Source organism: Felis catus, chromosome D3 (genome assembly GCF_018350175.1).
Source record: "Felis catus isolate Fca126 chromosome D3, F.catus_Fca126_mat1.0, whole genome shotgun sequence".
In the NCBI taxonomy this organism is placed as follows: Eukaryota; Metazoa; Chordata; class Mammalia; order Carnivora; family Felidae; genus Felis; species Felis catus.
This window is the reverse complement of record NC_058379.1, coordinates 39,014,857-39,024,673: the sequence shown is the minus strand read 5'-3', so window position 1 is coordinate 39,024,673 and position 9,817 is coordinate 39,014,857. Positions and strand designations below refer to the sequence as shown.

General features: G+C 42.9%; 1 long non-coding RNA gene across 1 annotated transcript; it reads right to left on the bottom strand.

The window, feature by feature from the left end:
* Positions 1 to 6,507: 6,507 nt before the first annotated feature.
* LOC123381185 lies at positions 6,508 to 9,817 on the bottom strand. The gene is made up of 3 exons (XR_006587902.1): positions 9,288 to 9,817; positions 9,049 to 9,145; positions 6,508 to 7,004 (listed from the first exon to the last, which is right to left on the bottom strand). It is a non-coding gene; the product is annotated as an uncharacterized LOC123381185 (long non-coding RNA).

Here is a 9,817-nt window from a genome sequence, read left to right as displayed (position 1 = left end):
TCACAATAGGTTATTAAAGAGATGGTTTATGAACCATTTTTATGGTTATGAAAAAATCACTAATTAGTAACCATATGTTGTCTAAAAATCAATCATAACATCTACATTTTCTTTTCTTTTTGGTAAGGACATTAGCTAGCTGCAATAGATTGGGAATCAAGATGCATGAGTTTATATGGCCCTGGGCCAAAATCACTTGACCTGGGACTAAATATCCCCAAATGTGTTCCCTGTAAGTCCCTAATAGCTCTTTGTCTAGAAAGGTTCCATGGTGAAATACACTGCAGAAGGATTCATTTAAACAAAGATCAGTAAGATCTTTGTTACAGATTGTTACAGAATTCTGTCTTGAATAAGTTCACAGTGAGTGCATAGTCAATTTCCAAGAGTGAGCTATTGTGTGCAGGGTTTCCCAACTTGATTGCATAGAGAACAAATTTTTTCCAGAGCATCTTATAAGACAAGGCTTCTGCAGAACTCTGAGAAATGCTATGCTCAAAATCCCCTCCAGTTCTAACTTATTATGGTTAATTATAAACTATTAATGTCAATATAGTCACTGTTGCTATAATTAAACCCCATGGTTTAGAAATGTGTCAAATTTTCACACACACACACACACACACACACACACACACACACACACACACACACTAAAAGCTGAAATATATATTTGTGAACTCTGGAACTTATACATTAAATGATTCAAAATCCAGTCTCAAACTAAATTTTAAGGCAACTTTAGATGCAGTTAAACTTATTTTCCTATTAGTTTTTGTTCTGGGAGCTATTAAAGTTTATCTCCTGATAGGCTATCATTCATTTCATTTAAATTGCATGTTAATTCACTTACACAAAGAAGCAGGAGGACAGGGGAGGAGGGATGGAGAGATCAGCTGCTTTATAATTCAATTAGGTAATCCTGCATCCGTAATTAGATGAGTAAAACCTTTTAACTCTATCCCATATTTGAAAGAAACCCTGAGATATGTTCCAGATACAGCACAAAAGGAATAAGCTTTGATAAACAGTATCATTCTGTAACAAAAACCTTCTCCAATCACATTTAAACTACAAATATGCTCTTTAAGTCTTATTTAAAAAATACTTTGTAGGATTGATGAAGACTTTCTAAGGCCAGTTGATGTCTATGATCTATATATGCATGTATATGCATGTCGATTCTAGATGCACCGGTCTCTATTTTAAAAAACAAACGGATGCCTCCTTTTTTGATTCCACATCCTACAGCCAGTGCCCTTGACTGGCTAATGTTTCCAGGGAAATCTCAGGCTCCCCAAGCCCTCAGGTTCCTCAGTTTAGTAAACTCTAAGAGAAGGCAACCTCTCCCTTTCCTGCCTACAATCCAACTCCCAATTCTCTATTTACCTAGCATTCCAGAAATACATTTACTTCTTGGCCAGACATTTCATAATCACCGCGGTCTTAATCTAATCCTCACGCTAATTAGATTGTCACCCTCTACATTTACCAGTGAGGACACCCAGGCTAGGCTGGGAGAGGTCATACACACAATAGAAGGAACAAGGACCTTGCTTTCTGGCCACTCCCACCCTGCCTCATGGCTCCACAGTAGCCTGTGGTCACAACTTGCAAACAGCAGGATGCTTTTCTATAGATTCTGACCTATTTATAGAGGGCAGCTATAAGTTACTTCATTTCTCTAGATCTCAAATTCCCCAACTATAAAATCGGCATATTGTTGCACACACTTTGTAGAGAGACAAGGATTGAATTAGTCAGTGCATGTAAGAAACTAACCATGGATTTGGGTACCTAATACATGCTAATTAATTACTTAAAGGGCCTATCGATTACTTAATTCATTTATCCATCCAAAATGTGTAGAGTGCGCCAGGCAAGGGAGTCACGGGCATTGCCCTCGTGTATTTTATAGCTATTTTACTATAATTATTTTCATTTGTAAGAGCACTTAACAGAGAAAGAAACCAGAAAGCTGAAGACTAAGTAATGCTAATACCCCATGAAGCAAGAATAGTACTGTGTGGTAGGGGATATATGTAGGTAGGCCAAAGTATTTTTAAATAATAGCAACAAATTAGAAAAATTAAGTTTATAACACTTTTCAAAATGTAGTCATACCTCTATTTTCCAAAACTTCTATTTACCTCTTCACACTGATTTCCTAGAAGCAGAATTTCAGTCAGCACATAGATTTAAAGAATACATGGGGCTTCCGAGGGGCTCAGTTAAGCGTCCCACTCTTGATATTGGCTCGTGGCTCAAGCCCATGGGATCAAGCCCCACATCAAGCTCTGTGCTGACAGCACAGAGCCGGCTTGCGATTCTCTCTATCCCTCTCTCTCTCTGCCCCTCCCACTGCATGCTCGCGCACTCTCTCTCTCTCAAAATAAATGGACTTCTGTGCTAATGTTTATATATTTTTGAGAGAGTGAGAGAGAGACTGGGGGAGGGACAGAGGATCCCAAGCAGGCCCCATGCTGACAGTAGAGAGCCCGATATGGGTCTCAAATTCATGAACCGCGAGATCACGACCTGAGCCAAAATCAGACACTTAACCAACTGAGCCACCCAGGTGCCCCACCTTTTTTTTTTTAAGAATGTTACTTAAACCACTATCTCCAATTCTCATTTAGAGAAAAAAAAAAAACTCAAGGGACACCCACACGCTTGGGAAAATACTGCAAGGAAATCACAGTCTTTAAGTCTTGGGTGTGCAGGTACAGCTTTTCTGAAGGATTCAACAAACTTGTTTCCATTCAGCCTCGGTTGGCCTCTGGAGGGTCTTGTTGTAAATCCCAACCGAGACTCTCCCTCCTGAGCCCTTGTCACCTTTCGTTCAGCAGTCATGTTCTTAAAGCTCTCAGAACACTTGAGGGGGTGACTTTTAACAGGAGCGGAAGAGACGTGGATAGGTATGCACTATAAAAAGAGCTGACATTACCGACATGATACAAGGAGGTAGACTTCTTATAAGATCGGAGGCTCTTCTGAAAACCCTCCACGTGGCTGCCGAAGAATTGGGAGCCAGGTCACTCTCAACCACAATAATAAACAAAAGCGATTATTTCTTGACAACAGACATGAATACTGGCATTTTTCCTGAGAGTTCTCTGATTCGCAGATGCAAGGAATGGCTTCTTTTGACCACCCCTTTGGCGTTAAGTCATTCGTGGCACAAGGAATGTAAATCTTAATCCTCATTACACCTCTTGGCAGCTGCCAAAGATCGTTACGATGAACAGGAATAAAATTCCCTCATCTGTTTCATCACACACGCAAAATAAAGAGAGTCCAGACTGAGGGGGCTCCCTCTTCATCTGTGCCACATCCCTAAAATGCAGCACAGCTCAGAATATACACTGGGAAGTCAAAGTACAACTCATCTCCGTATCTACTGGGTACAAACCATATTCAAGGCACTAGATCATGTGAGTATAAGGATTATGATATGGCCCCTGCCCTAGAGACACTCATAATCTACCAGCAGAGACGGACACTTCAGCAGACAACTGTAAGAATACGTGGCAGATACTAAGAGAGTGGCACCCCGGGGACCGTTGGACACGCAGGGGACTGTGTGTAGACCAGTCTCGTTGGCTGAACGCAAGTGTAGAGGTGTGAGAAATACTTTGGGGACGATAAGATCCCTGAAGGGATTCTTAAAAGTAAATAAAAGATTCTGGGGCACCTGGATGGCTCGGTCGATTAAGTGTCCCAACTCTTGATTTTGGCTCAGGTCATAATCTCAGGGTTCGTGAGACTGAGCCCCACGTTGAGCTCCATGCTGACAGTACGGAGCCTGCGTGGGATTCTCTCTCTCTACCTCTCTCTCTCTCTCAAAATAAATAAATGCACCTTATTTTTTTTTTCAACGTTTATTTATTTTTGGGACCGAGAGAGACAGAGCATGAACGGGGGAGGGGCAGAGAGAGAGGGAGACACAGAATCGGAAACAGGCTCCAGGCTCTGAGCCATCAGTCCAGAGCCCAACGCGGGGCTTGAACTCACGGACCACGAGATCGTGACCTGAGCCGAAGTCGGACGCTCAACCGACTGAGCCACCCAGGCGCCCCAGGAGTAATTTTTTTTAATATATTTTAGGTAATGAAGATTTAAGAGTTTGAAAAAATTATTAATAGTCAAATGGAAAAACACCAAATGCTGCAATGACCTAAGACTACTTTTTTTTTTTAACATTTTTTTAACGTTTATTTATTTTTGAGACAGAGAGAGACAGAGCATGAACGGGGGAGGGGCAGAGAGAGAGGGAGACACAGAATCGGAAACAGGCTCCAGGCTCCGAGCCATCAGCCCAGAGCCCGACGCGGGGCTCGAACTCACGGACTGCGAGATCGTGACCTGGCTGAAGTCGGACGCTTAACCGACTGCGCCACCCAGGCGCCCCAAATACACCTTATTTTTTAAAAAGAAATAAGATATTCTAAGAGAAAACGTTGGGGAAAGTGTTCTAAGAAGGGTCTCTGTGATCACAGATACTAAGGTGTGAAATCAAAGAGAAACGGAAAATCATTTAGAACAACTACAGCATAAAGGTTTAGGCAGAAAGTGGCAGGAGAGAGACCTAAATGGGTAGAAGAAGGCTACGATGTACAAAGTATTTTTGATATCCAAAAAATTAAAGAGAATTTAGAAATTCTATTTAAAACAATGACTTTCCCTTCCTTTTTTCCACTTTTCTAGTCTATACCTATTTCTACTGAAATACCCTTTCCTTCACAGAACTGCTCCTGCTCCCCTCACCATTTTGTATCTATCTTAATAGACCTAGTTTTATTTTACATTCCATCCATTTGCACAAACAACATTTTACCTCCCCTCCCTTTCTTACACGTTCTTTTTTTTTTTTTAATGTTTATTAATTTTTGAGAGAGAGAGACAGGGCGTGAGCAGGGGAAGGGCAGAGAGAGATGGAGACAGAATCCGAAGCAGGCTCCAGGCTCTGAGCGGTCAGCACAGAGCCCGACGCGGGGCTCGAACTCACACTGTGAGACCGTGACCTGAGCCGAAGTCGGAACGCTTAAAGGACTGAGCCACCCAGGCGCCCCTCTCTTACGCGTTCTTAAGAGCATCCTGCAAATCAGAGTTTTCACACAGTGCCTAGCATCCGGTTTCCGACTGAATGAATTTGTGTGGTACTTTGAAGTCACTTAATGAAGTCTACTCATTCAGGCATGTTCTTGAACTAATCCTCCGAAGTAACGTTAATAGCACACTTTTCCCTCTAGAGGGAGCCGAGGAACTTCCTTCGGCTCCACTCGTGTGTGTCAAGGACAAAAGGAAATGCTCATACGCCTAAATCATTAACCATGGGATAGAGCTTTGATGGGCAGTATAAATAGAATTGGATTGGAGGAAAAAAAACTGTATTTTCTTGGAACCCTTTTCCGCCCAGGACCAACCTTCTAATGGTTCTCACTCACACACACGGTATGAAAAGATTACTCCTATCCTTGGAAGAAAAAATGAAGAACGTAAGAACCCATACACAAGGGGGATGTACAGCAAGATGCTCAGGCCTTTTACTAGTCCAGGTAAAAAGATTCTGCTTGTTACACGCAGTTAAGATTCCACATAGTGCTCTTGGCACAGATGTCTATCTAGTATTGAGGAACTCTCCATTCATTCAGGTCTTGGGATCCCCAGGACTGAATTTTTTTTTTTTTACATTTATTTATTTTTGAGAGATAGAGAGAGACAGTGTGAGCAGGGGAGGGGCAGAGAAAGAGGGAGACACAGGATCCGAAGCAGGCTCCAGGCTCCGAGCTGTCAGCACAGAGCCCGACGTGGGACTCGAACCCACGAACCGTGAGATCATGACCTGAGCCGAAGTCGGACGCTTAACCGGCTGAGCCACCCAGACGCCCAGGACTGAATTTAATGATACCAACATTCAGACACTGATCACGTACTGACCTGATAATAAGTGGAATTGGTATAATGATCCTCTTTCTCTGAAATAATAAAAACAAACACTGGGAAGATAAACTCATTTGCTTAGGGGCATGAACCTAATTAGCTTTGAACAAACATCAGCACCAGGGTGATTTATGATGGTTGAATAATTATTTCAGACTGAATTCTAATTTCCAATAAACTTTTAACTTAATCAAAACAAGCATAAGTTATTTAAGACAGATTAGGATATTAAGCTGCTCCAAAAGGAAAATATTTTCACAACACGCCGAAGAGTATTTTTGTCGCTTGTAGGGTTTTTGTTTCGTGTTGTTTTCCTAAAACAGTAGGAAGGCTCTGAGTTCATCATTCAGTTTTAATGAAAAACTTTTCTTTGGAAGTTTGGGCCAGAAAATTTTGCTTAAGTTAATTGTAAACGTGCAGGTTTGGAGTTCGGACACAAGCCTGCCCTAACGCATACAAACACGCTCACACACATGCTTGCACGTGGACACACACACACACACACACATGCAAATTTGCTACCCTGAGCACAAAGCACACTCTTTGCCTGATTTATCTTAGCCTTCTTTTTTCCCTTTTTCCCTTCTCTCTCTCTCACCTTTTCTCCTTTCATAGTTGGATTCGAAATTAAGGGAGGACGATGAAGCAGAAGCTTGGTGGAGGGAGGGCAGAGATTATTGTAGAGGGTACGAGGGGTTTACAGAACGTTGGACAAAAAGAGACAAGAGATGAAAAGAGTTATCGAACAGCACCGGATTTCTTTATTACCCACTCCAAGCATAATTTTAAGTGACTTCGAGCCTATCAAAATTCGCTCAGTGTGAACCATTGCACATGAGCAAGGTCATCAATAGAGTAAGCAGGTCCTCAAGATTGCTTCCAGGGTTACGATTCTAAAACAAACGAGGGCCAAAATCGGGGGTTCATTCTTCTCTTTGATCCCAGTACTACAAATGGGATGTGTGACTGGTATGATAGTACTGGGCCCAACGTGTCTGGATTCATAATTCACAGAATCAGAGGATTTCTGCTTCTGGAAAGGAAGCTGACACTAGCAGCATCTAGGAAAGAAAGGATGAATCACAAAAAGCATACCTTAAGGAAGGCAGCGTGCAAGGATGCCGTGGGAACTCCACGAACTAGAATTTCAGATTAGGGGAAATCTTTCCAGGGTGAGCTATCACCAACTGTCTTCTTACTGGGGGCAGGTAGCTGGCTGGTTTTAGGTGAGGACTGGAGGAAAATGAAATCCGCAAGGATTTTGGCAGCCAGATGGACTGAATGGAAACTTGAAGTATCCAAAATGAGGCCAGTTTCCCACCCTTCAAAGGACTCTTGCTGAATTCTGGAATTGCAAGTAGGAGGTTGGGGAACCAAAGGCTTTGAAAGGCAGAGTGAAATTTGCCATAGTCTCTTAGAACCCATATACTACTAGGAGGAGGATAGCTGAGTACTATTGCACTGGAAGCCTCTTTGGCAGAATCCAGTAAATAAACACATATTATCACCCAGTAATCCAATTTCTGGGTATTTACCCAAGGGAGACGGTATTGTATACCCCCTCCCCAAAGATTAGCACAAGGATGTTTACGGTGATTGGGGTGCCTGGGTAGCTCAGTTAAGCATCTGATTCTTGATTTTTCCTCAGGTCATGATCTCCCAGTTTATGGGATTGAGTCCCACATCGGGCTCTATGCTGACAGTGCAGAGCCTGCTTGGGATCCCCTTTCTCCCTCTCTCTCTCTCTCTCTGCCCCTCCCCTGCTCGTGCTGTCTCTTAATGAACTTAAAAAAAAAAATGTTTAAAGAATATTTATAGTGATTTTATTGGTAATAGCCAAAATTGAGGGAAACCCCTAGAACTGATAAATAAATATTGTTATATTTATACACAATAATACACAGCAAATAAACAAAACAAATCACCACTCTTTACACCAGCACAAGTGAATCTCACTGACAAAGTGTTCACGGAAGAAGACCAAGGAATAATGCATACTGTGTGACTCCATTTATATGTAGTCTAAAAATGAACAAGGGGTGCCTGGGTGGCCAGCCGGTTAAGTCTCCAACTTCAGCTCAGGTCACGATATCTCGGTCCATGAGTTCGAGCCCCGCATCAGGCTCTGGGTTGATGGCTCAGAGCTCAGAGCCTGGAGCCTGCTTCGGATTCTGTGTCTCCCTCTCTCTCTGCCTCTCCCCCGTTCACGCTCTGTCTCTCTCTGTCTCAAAAATAAATAAACGTTAAAAAAAAAAAATTAAAAAAAAAAAAGAACTAGAAAGAAGTTTAAGGATCACCGTGACCAGCTCTAGTCTACACACGAGGAAACCGAGGTTCAGAAAATCCAAATGTAACCTTGCAAATGGCCTACAGGTAATGTACTCGTTTGTTCAATAGGCAATTAAAGGGCACTTGTCGAGGCTGTACTAAGACACAAGTTACACAAGACAGATGCATGACTCGCTTTCATAAAGCCAACGATTTAGCCCCAGAGACAGAAATTAAAAGAGATAACCTAAACACTAAGTATATAATTGCATACTGTGATCCATATTGTGAAAGAGTGACACAAGGCATTTTTCACAATCGCCTTTGGGACTAGCACCCAGCTCACCTGGCTAACAGATTAGCTTGACTTCAACAACATTGCCTTGTTCCATAAACTGAGCTCTTTAAAAACGAGGAGCCAATCATAGATCTACATGAATTTGTTTCTCCAGATTTAAAAGGCAACCTTTAATTACAAAGCATCAGCCAAACAGTAAATACATTTTAAGGAATGATTCCCTCCTGAGGCTTGCCAAAGAAAAGACCCAGTGTCATCAGACAAGGCACTGACAAAATCATCGGACCTAAAATTTGTTTCCTGTTGGTTAAATCCCAGTCCCTTAGCTTCATAAGGTTTGTGGCCTGGCAATGGTCTCTCGACCACTTTCCCCTAGCAGAGCAGGCTCTGATGCCCGTTTATTTGGTGTCTATCTGGATCCAATGGTTAGACGTTAGCCAACTCAGAAAACAGAACTGAGATAACCCAATCTGAAGACAACCAGGATATCCGTAATAAAATTAAAATACACAACACATCTGACATCTTAACCAACTCACGGTCTATTACTTGGGGGATTTGTTCTGAAAGACGCCAGCTACTGCTCACTATCTGCTGGGAGCAGATCGTCTCTGCGGAAAGGCTGGTCCAACTTTCCTGCAACAGAACAGAAGCCGTTAAGGAACCTCAGTTTTCTTTGCTACGAAACAGCCGTAATACCACTGTCTTAAGTCTGGTTCCCTGAGAAGTAGACCCTGAAACAACGATTTGAGTGAAAGGAGTTCATTTTGGACCTTACCCTAGGAAGCCCCCGTGGGAAGGAAGATGGTGGAGAAAGAGAGAGAAGGCAAGAGCTGTGCACACCTGGGACTCATCAGGCTGGCAACCACGAGGAGACTGCGTGAGTTGGCCCACCTGAGGGGCGGTGGGCTGGGCTACATACGCACCAGCTCCCAGCTATCATCATAAGAGGGCTGCTGGGGGGGCAGTGGATCCCCCATACCTCCAGCTGCCCCTGTGTGGACCGAGCACACAGCTATAGCCAGCCAGAAAAAGCCCACACGCAAAGAGTGACAGCGATTTGCACTAAGAAGTCATCTGGGCACAGGGAAATGGCAAATGCTGAGAGCGTACGGATGGCCACCACCAGCGTCAGCTAGACACGTATCTCAATTAGTGGAGCATGCAAGAACCTGGATTCTTGGGCACAAGTGTAAGACATTTAGGAAAAGCACTGGTTAATCGCTTAAGTAGAAATCAGGTAGGCATCTGTTTACAATAGCAACTTGCTTTAAAAAGAGAAAACCAGGGGCACCTGAGGGTGGCTCA